This window comes from Tursiops truncatus, chromosome 11 (genome assembly GCF_011762595.2).
Source record: "Tursiops truncatus isolate mTurTru1 chromosome 11, mTurTru1.mat.Y, whole genome shotgun sequence".
Classification (NCBI taxonomy): Eukaryota; Metazoa; Chordata; class Mammalia; order Artiodactyla; family Delphinidae; genus Tursiops; species Tursiops truncatus.
Genome location: NC_047044.1, coordinates 15,425,013 through 15,438,017, shown reverse-complemented (window position 1 = coordinate 15,438,017; position 13,005 = coordinate 15,425,013). Strand labels below are relative to the sequence as shown.

The 13,005-nt window shown below is 44.6% G+C and overlaps 1 long non-coding RNA gene across 8 annotated transcripts in view; it reads right to left on the bottom strand.

The window, feature by feature from the left end:
• The window catches only part of LOC117314177 (uncharacterized), a 118,987-nt gene that overhangs the window by 67,300 nt on the left and 38,682 nt on the right, over nucleotides 1-13,005 (bottom strand). For 5 of the 8 annotated variants that reach the window (XR_012324218.1, XR_012324214.1, XR_012324217.1 and 2 more), the window contains one exon: nucleotides 3,982-4,018. The exons of 2 other annotated variants lie outside the window; for them this stretch is intronic. This is a non-coding gene — a long non-coding RNA (uncharacterized lncRNA). Of the gene's footprint in view, nucleotides 1-3,981; nucleotides 4,019-12,564; nucleotides 12,743-13,005 lie in introns of all 8 variants that reach the window. One more of the 8 variants, XR_012324215.1, reaches the window with a different exon arrangement.

Below are 13,005 nucleotides of genomic sequence, written 5' to 3'. Positions count from 1 at the left end.
ACTGCAATGAGCTAAAGAAGGCCAGGAGGAAAATGGCAGGCTCCACAAGGTAACCCAGACCAGTGCATCTCAAAATTTACTGGACATACAAATGTCCTGGGACCCTGGCCAGATTCAGATTCTGCCTTTCTAACAAAGACCTAGGTGGAGCCGATGATGCTTTGAATAGCAGGGACCACACTTTGAATAGCAGGGCTCTAGGTCTTGGAGAACGCATGAGTCAGAGGAGTTTGAGAGAAATTTGGAGTGAGGGAGGGTAATTTTCCCACTCATGGTGGGGACAGATCTAGAGATATAATGTGTGTAGCTCCTATAATGAATTCCGTCTCCCATAACATGCACAGTGGTTCTGTTCCCTGATTCAACTCTGACTGCTATACCTGCCATGAGGAGGAGTTCTCTTTTTAAATTGAAAATGTGAGACAGGTAAATTGTGTAAGAAAAAGAAAGAAAGAAAAAGAAAGGCAATTAGAAACTCCAGAAAATAAAAAGCTCTGCCCAAAAGGAGATGTAATAAAAGGCAATAACTTGACTCTGTGATGAACAGTTACTGATTTAAAATTTTTAGAATCAATGAATAGAGAAAGTATGGAAGGGTTAAGTGTCATTACCTAACAGAATTTAAAAGTATCAATCTTGACAACACAAAAATAAAAGTTTGAAAAGTGGAAGTAAGGAGAAAAGAGCTGAAGGGAAAGCAAGGGCATTTAAAAACTCATTTTAGGAAATGATGAGTCAAAAAAATACTGCTAAAACTCTCTTACAGTTTATAGAAAGAGGACAAACCTTTGTCTTGTTTCCTATTTATTCCCAATGTCTGGAATAGTGTCTGGAACAGAGAAGGTGTTCAACAATACTGGTCAAATGAAAGGAGACTAGAGAATGTTGAAGCCCAAAGGTACCTTAGAGGTCATCTCGGTCCACTCTCCTTACTTTACAGATGAGGAACTTGAGGTGCAGAGAGGCACAGGAACTTGCCCGAAGTCTCACCACTCTTTTGCGGCCAAGGCAGGATTTAAAACTAGATTCTCTAGCTCTCAAGTCCTGTGCCGTCTCCTCCATGCTGCCATCCTCAGAAAGAGCCTTCTTTGAGTCCACTCATGGGTGGAAGAGTCACACTGAGGGTTGGCAGAAGACCCTTCCCGTCTCAAGGGTGCATCTAAGTGCTAACACTCTGGGTGTCCTCGTGGAGCACAGGGAGCAGAATGGCTGTGGTGGCTGAACTTCACCCAGGAGCTAAGACCAGTGATGGGAATGGAACATCAGTGGGCAGACCCGTGCGCCACTCACCCACCAACCAAAGATAATCACAGCAAACAGTTTAGTGTTGTCTTTATAGTCTTTTTTTAAAAAAACATATTTGCAATTGTGATCATATAGTATAGAATTTTATAAACTCTTTTCATTTATTGTTGTAACACAAACATTTTCCCCTATGAAATTATATACTGAAACACTTGGTCTTTGTTTTTGGGTTTTTTGGGGGTTTTTTTGGCCATGCGGCTTACAGGATCTTAGTTCTTCGACCTCAGCAGTGAAAGCGCGGAGTCCTAACCACTGGACCACCACGGAAACACTTGGTTGTTTAGTAACTTGAATAGTATTGCTTCACATGGCCATACTGTCCTTAGCTTAAGCAATCTCCCTACTACTGGATGATTAGGTTGCTTACTATTTAAGGTTTTTATTATTTTGGGCCATACTATAAAGGCATCAGTGAATAGTTCTGTAAGTAAACCTTTTAATCTCTTATTACTTGCTTAGTGGAGATTCCTAGAAGTGGAATTATTGGATAACAAGGAATAAACGTTCTTAAGGCTTTTGTTACAACCAGCCAAACTGCTTTGCGGCAAGTAAACCTATATTTTCTAAGGGACAATTTAGTGCATCAAATTCTTTGTGACTAGTTATATTTGAGGCTCTAACAATTTGTTTCATCAAAGAATACCAGTCCTTTTAGTCCATGGTCATTTTCCCATCCTTTGTCTATAGAGGGTGTATCATTCAGGTTATTCATTAATTCAAAGAACATTGAATAAAAGCTCTCTATATCTCTATATAGTATCTTTACTGTATAGTATATAGTCTATGTACATATATGCTATGTACTAATGCTTAATACACATATATTTGCATACATTATATTCTTTGATCCAACTAACAACTCTAAGAAATGGTATTGTTATTTTCGTCATTTTACAGCTGAGGAAACTAAATACTTAGAGAACTTGAGTAAATTCTCTAAGGTCATACCACAGTAAGTGGTAGAACTGGAATTCAAAGCCAGGTCCATCTGACTCAAAGCACACTGATTTTCAACCATTAGCCGACAGTTACTGACCACAAGTGTGGGCTGCTGGGCTGTGCCTGTGACTGCTCAGAGAGGCCTTCAAGGCCCATTATCAGTCTCTCTCCTCATCTCCCAATATCTGTTTAGTCTGATCTCTCATTATTCCCAGTGTGAGCCTTACTCTCCTCCTCAATAGCCATTATTGGGCAAATACATTCTGAGCACTTTCTGTATGCCAGGCCCTGGGCATACAGTAGTAAACAAAAAGGCATGGTGCTGTCTCCACAGAGCTTACAGTCCAGTTGTTGGGAGAGGCAGACAATAAGCAAGTAAACAACTGTGTCATCACGAACTGCAAAAGCGCTTGAGAGAGAACAATCAGGTCAGGGGGTAGGAGATGGACAGGGAAAGGCTGGTATGCGATAGACAGCCTGTCACATGCAGAAGACTGAAGCTGTGAGTTTCAGGCCCTCCCCTCTTGGTCCAAGGCTTACTTTCTTCAAGAAAACCAGGGACCTATAAGATCCCATCTCTGAATAATCCCCCAGGGCTACCATATCCCTGTAATTTTTTAGTACTTTTGTTCCAGCTCTTTATTTTAATCTTGGTCTCTGGACCAGTGGTCTGCAAACATTTTTGATTGCATATGTCATAAGCAACCTGAGCTGCACATATGTTTTTTCACTTATTTATTAATTTATACACATAAACTACGGTATCAATGGACAGTCTAAACCTGTGCTATCCAATATAGTAGTCACTAGTCACATGTGGCTATTCAAATTTAAATTAATTTACATACGAAAAATTTTTTTAGTTCAGTTCCTCAGCTATAATGGCTACATTTCAAGTGCTAATATAAAATATTGCCATCATCACAAAAAATTCTGTTGGACAGTACTGTTCTAAACTTTATACCAAAATAGAAATGTTTAAAGAGTAAGAAAAAATTAACATAGAAATTCCCAATGTTTTCTTCCTACATCTCCTAAAGATCATCTAGCACATCCCCAGGAGGCATGCAACCCACCCCCTTTTTTAGAGATCATTGCTTTAGATATCTGATACATATAGTGAATTAAAAAACAAAAACAAAAAGAACTGCCTTCTTGGGCTTCCCTGGTGGTGCAGTGATTAAGAATCTGCCTGTCATTGCAGGAGGTACAGGTTCGAACCCTGGTCCAAGAAGATCCCACGTGCCGCGGCGCAACTAAGCCCGTGCACCATAACTACTGAGCCTGAGCTCTAGAGCCCGCAAGCCACAACTACTGAGCCCGCATGCCACAACTACTGAAGCCTGTGCGCTTACAGCCCGTGCTCCACAACAAGAGAAGCCACCACAATGAGAAGCCCACCCACCACGACGAAGAGTAGCCCCCGCTCGCCACAACTAGAGAAAGCCCGCACGCAGCAACGAAGACCCAACACAGCCAAAAATAAATAAATTTTAAAAACCCAAAAACACAAAAAACTGCCTTCTTAAGAAGTATTCTTAAAGTTACATATTCAAGTAAATGTTGTTCCAATCCTTATACCCCCATTCTCACCCCCTATACCCAACATCAAGCCACACTTACCTAACTGCCTGAATTCCCTGAACACCTGATATGCTCCTTCACACCTGCCTGAACTACTCTGGAATGATGAATTCCCCACTTCTCTGCTTGGTGAACTTGGCTTTCAAAACCCACCTTTAAGTCACCTCCACTGTGAAGATTTCCAAGAGCTCTGAGGAAAAAAAAAAAAAAAATCAGTGATTTTCTCCTTCCATTGTGTTTATTTATTTACTCAACACTTTTTTATTAAAGTGGCTACAGTGAGCCATGATGAAGATTGGAGTGAAAGAATATATGTAAAGAGGTTAGAACAGTGCAGAGCACACTGAAAGCACTGCCTAAGTGTTAGCTACGATGATGATGCCAATGGGGATAAAGATGCTGCCGCTAGATGTCAGAAAGACAGATGACTAATCACCACGCATGATTCAAGAAGTCTGGAGCTAGGACTTCCCTGGTGGTGCAGTGGTTAAGAATCCGCCTGCCCATGCAGGGGACATGGGTTCGATCCCTCGTCTGGGAAGATCTCACATGCTGTGGAGCAACTAAGCCTGTGCGCCACAACTACGGAGCCTGCACTCTAGAGCCCGCAAACCACAGCTACTGAGCCCGTGTGCCACAACTACTGAAGCCTGCATGCCTACAGGCTGTGCTCCACAACAAGAGAAGCCACCACAATGGGAAGCCCACACACCGCAACAAAGAGTAGCCCCTTCTCGCCGCAAGTAGAGAAAGCCCACGTGCAGCAACAAAGACCCAAGGCAGCCAAAAATAAATAAGTAAAAAAAAAAAAAGAAGTCTGGAGCTGCTGAGGAAGGCCCACAAGAAATCGCAGGACAGTGCAGCAGTACTTTGTAATAAAGCATAGGGCACTGTGGGATCACTGAGGCAGTATTCTAATCCAGTTTAGGTCCTGGAAGAGGTCAGAAAATACCTCCAAGGAGGGTGTCTTAGTCTGTTTGGGCTGCTATAACAAAATACCACCAACTGGGTGGCTTATAAACAACAGAAATTTACCTCTCACAGTTCTGGAGACTGGAAGTCAAGATCAGGGTGCCAGCATGGGCAGGTGAGGACCTTCTTTTCGGTTGCAGACTTCTCCTTATGAAGGGGCAAGGGAGCTCTCTCAGGCCTTTTCTATAAGAGCACTAATCTCATTTGTGAGAGCTCCACCCTTATGACCCTATCACCTTCCAAAGGTTCCACCTCCTAATGCTATCAAATTGGGCATTAGGATTTCAATATATGAATTCTGAGGGGAAACAAATATTCAGAGCATAGCAGAGGGGACACAGACTGGAGCTGTATAAATAAATATAAATACATATTCCAAGTAACTGCCAAGCTCCCACCTTTCTAGACTTCCCTGACTTTCTAAAGCCAGCTTACACAAGGCTTTAGGGTCACACTTCCTTTCTGACCCAACAAGTCCATGGCTCAGCTTGACCACCCACCTTATCCAGGACACCCAGTTCATAAGTGGCAGTGCCAAGATTCAGGTTTAGAGTTGACCAGGAAGGTTCCAGAGGGAAGTCTATGCCAGCTCCCAGGAGACTCATGTAGTCTCCTGTATTTTCCTTTCACAGCTCTTCTCACAATTTGTAATTACATATTTATACTCTTGTGAGTATGTGTTTACCATCTGTCTCCCCAACTGGGCTGTCAGCATTTTGCTCACCACTGTATTCTCAGGGTCAGGCTCTCAGGAATGGTTCAGCAAATGTTGCCGTTGGGTTTCCTGGGGCCCGCACACCCCATACCCAAGCTCCGTCCCTACACGCGACCCTGCCCTCCCTAGCTGGGCCCAGCCCCTCCCGACGTGCCTGCAGCACACAGTGCGATGCCACCACAGCGTGACTCAGCCTACCTACCCCAGGCCCTCTTCTGAGGGTAGCCTCTCCTGTTGTCCCCACCCCCTCTGCCACCTGCCCACCGCGGAAGGCCCAGGTCTGGTGCCTGCAGTCTGGGAACAGCTGGAGGTCCAGGACCCCGGGGATTTTCATCATGCCTTGAAACCTCTTACCCCAGAGAGCTCCCCTGGGTTCAAACTGTAGGGCTGAAGGAGAAACCCAATCCTGAGCAATGAAAGGCAACAGCCGCCCAAGCGGCTCACACATAAAAGGGCCCATCAGGCCAGCAGGAGCAGGAGGGAAGCCTCAGGAGTTGCTAAGTGAGGGAAGGGGAGCGCCAATGACTGAGCTTATGGGCTTTCTTGACTAGTGGGGTCTCAGTGTTTTCCGCAAATCCACCAAGTTTGGTGGGCCCAGTGCCTACTGGGGAGGCCTAGGCCTGGCTGGGGGTGGGAGGGACCATGGGCGGGGCCAGAGTGTGAGGGCGGGGCCCTGGGCGAGAGAATAGGCTCTGGATAAGAAGGGAAAGGGGCCTGATGATAGGTGGGTGGGGTCCTGGTCAAGGGGGCAGCACCTAGAGAGGTACCGGCTTCAGCAGGCATCTCCTCCTAGTACTCCACGCAGAGATTCTAAGAGGGTCTAAGACATTGCAGGGTCAACAGCCCATGTCTAACCGGTAGCCCCCTCCAATCAGTCCACCTCCACTATATAGACACTAAGCTTTCAAAAATGTACATTCTGGGACTTCCCTGGTGGTCCAGTGGTTAAGACCCCACGCTTCCAATGCAGGAGACGTGGGTTCCAACCCCGGTCTGGGAACTAAGATCCCACATGCCACAAGGCCAAAAAAAAAAAAAAACCAAATAAAACATTCTAACTGCTGTAGTGGCTTCCTCTCCTTCAGAGTAAAATCTGAATCTTAAATTCAAGATTATAAGTACCTTTATTCATTACTATTTCAAATCAACTCTTATTATTACCTTGTAGTATTTTCTAAAAATATTTAAGCATTAAGATACTTTAAAAAGCAACACCTAGGGGCCTCCCTGGTGGCGCAGCGGTTGAGAATCCACCTGCCAATGCAGGGGACATGGGTTCTATCCCTCGTCCTGGAAGATCCCACATGCTGCAGAGCAGCTAAGCCCATGCGCCACAACTACTGAGCCTGTGCTCTAGAGCCCACAAGCCACAACTACTGAGCCTGAGTGCCACAACTACTGAAGCCCGTGTGTCTAGAGCCTGTGCTCCACAACAAGAGAAGCCACCACAATGAGAAGCCTGCGCACCGCAACTAAGAGTGGCCCCCGTTCGTTGCAACTAGAGAAAGCCCATGCGCAGCAATGAAGAACCAACACAGACAAAAATAAGTAAACAAAATTAACTAATTAAAAAGAAAAAGCAACTCCTATATATGTGAGGAAATTGCATAGAACTAAATACACATATTAATGTATGTAAAACTAGTGAAATCTATCAATTCAAAAGACTGTATTAATATCAATTTCCTGATTGTGATATTATACTACAGTTATGCAAGATGTTTTGTTTTATTTCTTATACATATGAATCTAGGATTACCTCAAAAAAATTTTTTTGAAAAGCAACTCAGGTTGGATATGTAACAGAAAATCGTTTCTAATAAGCTATTTAAAAAATTTATTTTTATGTATACCTTGTGCCCACTGAAGGTGCTTGAGGGCAAAAATCGAGTCTGATTAATTTTTGTAATAGTAGGTAGTGATTAAGCCAGGGCTTTGTACATAATACAAATGAATTTCAATTAATTCCCAGGCCACAGTACAGCACCTAAATTAATAAATACACTTACCAGTGTTAGGCTCTGGGAAGGCAAGGACCTTGCCTTCAGGGAGATGGCAAGAGCACACAGAGGAGTAAACCCACAAATACAGTCCATGTGATCAGTGCAATGAACGAGGGAAAGGATGGGTTCACTGAGAGCAATCAGAGGGGGCTTCCTGGAGGAGGCAAAGATGTAGCCTGACAGAGGCAGGCTTACCTTGAAGGCAATGAAGATTAAGCTTCTGGGCCCCTTTAAGGCCCTGGGACAGACCCTAGCAAAGGGTCACGTGATTATATGTTTCTGTAAAATTTGAAAATTTAAGATATTGTAATGGCTATCTATTAAAATCGCTATTTCTTTTCACTCCATCTTGCCTTTATCACATTTTCCTTCCATTTGGTGGCATTGTCCTGGCTGAAGGCATTTTGGGGTCTTGCTAAGAGAAGGTTGAGTTTGGGAATATTCTGTTTTAATCACAACTTGGAAAGATGCTTTGAGAACTTTTAAATAAAAGAAGTGAGAAATTGACAGACTCCTGATATGGATATATAAGAAGAATACCTTCTTTTGCATCTTTAAATATATTTAGGAAATCCTCTAGAGAAAATTCATATCATAAAAAAATGACGTGAAACAGAAAGAAATAAAGATAAGCAAAACAAAGAAATCAAAGAAAATTATCTGACACTGAGAAGATTAACAAAATCAATTTTACATAATACCCAAAACAGTAATTGATTGAGAAGGAGAGACACATTTCAAATAGAAATAATAATTAGGCCTTTGGATTAATAATCTAATTAAGGAAGAAGAGTGAATCACAGGAACATATTGAGAATAGAATTATTTACTGATTTGTCAAATACTGACAACTATGAAGATAATATAAAACGTCTGATACACACTACCATGAGAACAGTAAGGACATGCCGGCGAATGGGAACCATCAAATTCAATGAGCATTTAATAGCAGTCACTGTGCAAGAAAACTTTAAATGCCCTGAAATCTTACAGTTCATTCATGACAACAGTCCTAAAAAAACTTATATGACATCACTGGTTTATGACACTTGCTGTGGGGTTAAAATAAATATTTCCAAACTATCTATATAACAAATTTTGATCAACCACACTGAATTATCTTTCTATCCACAGCCACACAGACACACCCAGAGTGTTCCAAGCACCAGCACTGCACGTGTGTTACCGCACCTAATCTTCACACAAACCCAGTGAGCTACCTACTAACTTTACTCCTACACCGAGGGATTAATGGCAGAGCAGGGATTTGAACCCAGGGAATCAGGTTCCAGCATCCACGCTCTTAACCACGACACTTGCTTGCCTCTCAACGCTGGTCATATCTATAACATTTATCAGGAGCTTAAAACTAACAGCGCTAGAGATATATAGGCATTATCACTGAATCCTCATAACCACCTGGGGAGATAGATACTATTAGTGTCCCAAATTTACAGAAGAGGAAGCTGAGGCTTGTCCAAGATCACACATCTCATCAGCAGAGGACCGGGGGAAGCTTCAGTGAACTGTTTACAATCCCTAGGATGTTCCATGTCTGTCCTGCATGCAAACCTTTACAGATGCTTTTTCCTTTACCTGAGCCAGAACCCTCCCTCCCCACCTCCACCTTGCTCATTTCTGCTATATCCTAAAGCTCAGTTCAAGCATCAGCTCCTTTAAGGAAGCATCCATGTCACTCTCTTCTCACTTTCCAAGGCTAAGATAGGTGCTGTTTTCTCCCATAGCATCTCAACTTCATCTCCATCTGAGTAGCCCCAGTCAGGCTGGTTTTGAGAGCAGGCTCGCTGGTCCATCTCTGCCCCTTGACCCTAAGTGTCATGAGAGACATGGAACAGGTGTTGAGAAGTAAACCCCATTGTTTTAAGGCACTGAGATCATGGAGGATGTTTGTTTCTGCAGTATATTCTAGCTTATCCTGAATAATACACCCCTAATATTTCTTGAGTGGAAGTGAGGAGAGAGACCTAATCTTTCTCCAGCAGAAAAGATATGAAACATATAGACTGCTAATAGCCATGCTTCCAGCCCAGTGGAGAAAGCTGATCTAAGAAAATGAGACCAATAGAGAGAGGCAGGGATGGAGAGAGGGTGGTGATAATCTAGGTTCTGGGTGTCCCTGAGGCTCAACTGTTCCCCTGTTTCCCACAGTTGCATGAACCTATAAAATTCTGGGCTGCTTCTCAGGGAATGCTATAAAACTTACACAAACCACCATATACTGAGTGCCAGAAGAGCCCTAAAAGCACAGAGAATCAGAACTGGGATAAACCTTAAAGATCCCATCCTGAGAGCAGTGATCTGCCCAGAGCAACTTTAGAAAATTACTAAAAGAACCCAAATGAGAGGCGCCCAGATATCCTGACTTCCAGGGGCCCACGCCACAACTCTGGCTCTGCCTGAGAAGCTCATGCTGAGAAGTTAGCTAATAAAGACTCCTCTTCTGAAGTCCTAGTTCAAGGTCTCCTATTATGAGGGTCTCAGGAGAGTGAATGTGAACGAAACCAGAAAGCCATTTTAATTTGAAAAAAGGAGTGTGGACAAGTGTGGTAAAAATGTGGGCTCTGTGTTAGAAGCCAGCCCTGCAGCCCTGGAGAGGTGGAACAAAGTGGGAAAGAAGCTGACATAGGCAAATGAGCTCTGGGGTGGGAGGGGCAAATGAGAGCAAGCATGCAAGTTTGTGGGTGTGAGCCCTGGAACCCTCATTTGAATCTCAACAAAACTGGAATGGGCTGAGAAAGAGGCCTGGGAATCGACTGGGAAAACCCCAGCTCAAAGGACAATCTCCTCAAATCTCAGGCTTTCTGGACTCTTCATTTAACGGTCCTCCCACTTGTAGCTGTAGCAGACACTTTTTCCGTGCCCACTTGGCCTCCTCTTGCTTCCCTATGAGCTGCTCCCACTCCACCTACATGCAGAGCTTTCTTGGTAACACCTGTGCCCATCAGCCCTGGCCCCAGCTGAGGTGGCACAGACAAGGGTGAAGTGCAGACACAGAATGGGAAGGAAAACAAAGACTGCGTGGCTCTGGAGTGCCAGAGAGTCACCACAGCCAGGACTTTGCAGGATCTTAAGGCCTGGTGTACTTCTATCCATTTGTTTGTTTGTTTAAGCCAGCTGTATGGGTTCTAGCAATGGTTCTTAACAATTCCTGGGCCACAGACCACTCTAGGAATCCTAAGAGGACATAGGAACCATGCCCCAGAAAAAGGCACATGTGCACACAATTTGACAAAGATCAACAGGGTAGTTACAGACTCCTGAAATGGATTTGGGACCCCAGGTTAAGAACCCCTAGCTTAGAAGATAAGAAAATTTAGGTGAAGAAGGCTGGACAGAGGGTCCCAAGACCATGGCTGAGAGTCCGTGTTGTGGAAGGATCAGGGAGACCCAGATTCAAATTCTAGTTTGGGTAATTGCCACCTATGAGAATCTATGTGCTGGGAAGGACAGGGATAACACACATACAGTCATAAAACACAAAGGTATAGCTTAATGAATTATCATCAAGTGCATGCCTGTGAAACTCTAAAGCAAAAGATTAGAACATTGCCAGCAGTCCAGAGACCTCCCTCATACTTCTTTCCAGTTGTAAACCATACCCTTTCCATCCCCTATGGAAGATTACCACTGACTTTTACTGTAATCATTTCCATGCTTTTCTTTATAATTCTGCCATCACAGTGTGCATTCCTAAACAGTGATTTATACTTTTGCTTATTTTTGAACTTTGTATAAATGGAAGCCTACAGTAGGAATTCTTTGGGGTCTGGCTTCTTTCCTTCTTTCAATTGTGTTTGTGAGATTGATCCATGTCATTGCATGTATCTGTGATGTGTTCATTTCCATTACTGTGTAATGTTCCATTCCATGACTACCACAATTCAATTATCCCTTCCATAGTTCATGGACATTTGAACTGTTTCTGGATTAGGGCTATTACAAATAATGCTCCAAGAACATTCTTGTACATGTCTCCTGTTGGCTTGAGGCTCACTTTGTAGGCTATACACATGTGAGTGTAAATGCTAAACCATAGGATACGGATATTTCCAAAAGAGCAGATAATGGCAAGTGGTTTTCCAAAGTGGATGTATCAATCTACACTCTCTACAGCAGTTCATAAGTTCTTGTTGTTCTCAACCTCTCTTTCTCCCTAACGTGTTTTCCAAAGGCTTCCAGTTTTGTTCATTGAGGTACTTGGACCCCATCCCAGGTGAAGCAGAGGGCAGTCCTTGGTGGCAGCTATTGGGCCAAACTCTTGTGCTCCTGATGTTGCTTGTAGTGCCCAGAGGGCAGCAAACTCTGGAACTCCACTTCCTAACTAGCATTAGGCCCTTCCTGAGGACTGACAGTGAAAGAAAGCTGCCTGGACAGTCCAGGCGAACCCAGTTGTGGAGGGAGCAAGGGCAGGAGAAGGCAGAATTGGCAGATTCAGAAAACTGGGCCAGCATTTAGGACGTCTGTATCCTCTCTCTGCATGGCCACTAATTAGCTCTGTTCATGGACACACCCATTAGCCTCTGTATACCCGCTTCTTCCTCTGGAAGGGGGGAACCACTAACACCTGCCTACCTCCTAGGTGGGGGCACGTCTGGGCATCACAAAATGATAGATAAGACCAGAGATCGAGACCTTCAAGATGGCAGGAGAGTAAGACGTGGAGATCACCTTCCTCCTGACAAATACATCAGAAATACATCTACATGTGGAACAACTCCTACAGAACACCTACTGAACGCTGGCAGACCTCAGACTTCCCAAAAGGCAAGAAACTCCCCATGTACCTGGGTAGGGCAAAAGAAAAAAGAAAAAACAGAGACAAAAGAATAGGGACGGGACCTGCACCTCTGGGAGGGAGCTGTGAAGGAGGAAAAGTTTCCACACACTAGGAAGGCCCTTTGTGGGCGGAGACAGAGGGTGGTAGCCGGGAAGCTTCAGAGTCGCGGAGGAGAGTGCAGCAACAGGGGTATGGAGGGTAAAGTGGAGAGATTCCTGCACAGAGGATTGGTGCCAACCAGCACTCACCAGCCCGAGAGGCTTGTCTGCTCACCCGCCGGGGTGGGTGGGGGCTGGGAGCTGAGGCTCGGGCTTCGGAGGTCAGATCCCAGGGAGAGGACCGGGGTTGCTTGCGTGAACACAGCCTGAAGGGGGATAGTGCGCCACAGCTAGCCGGCAGGGAGTCCAGGAAAAAGTCTGGAGCTGCCTAAGAGGCAAGAGACCATTGTTTAAGGGTGCGCAAGGACAGGGGATCCAGAGCACCGCCTAAATGAGCTCCAGAGACAGGCATGAGCTGGGGCTCTCAGCACGGACACCAGAAATGGGCATGAGACGCTAAGGCTGCTGCTGCAGCCACCAAGAAGCCTGTGTGCGAGCACAGGTCACTATCCACACCTCCCCTCCCAGAAGCCTGTGCAGTCCGCCACTGCCAGGGTCCCATGATCCAGGGACAACTTCCCTGGGAGAACA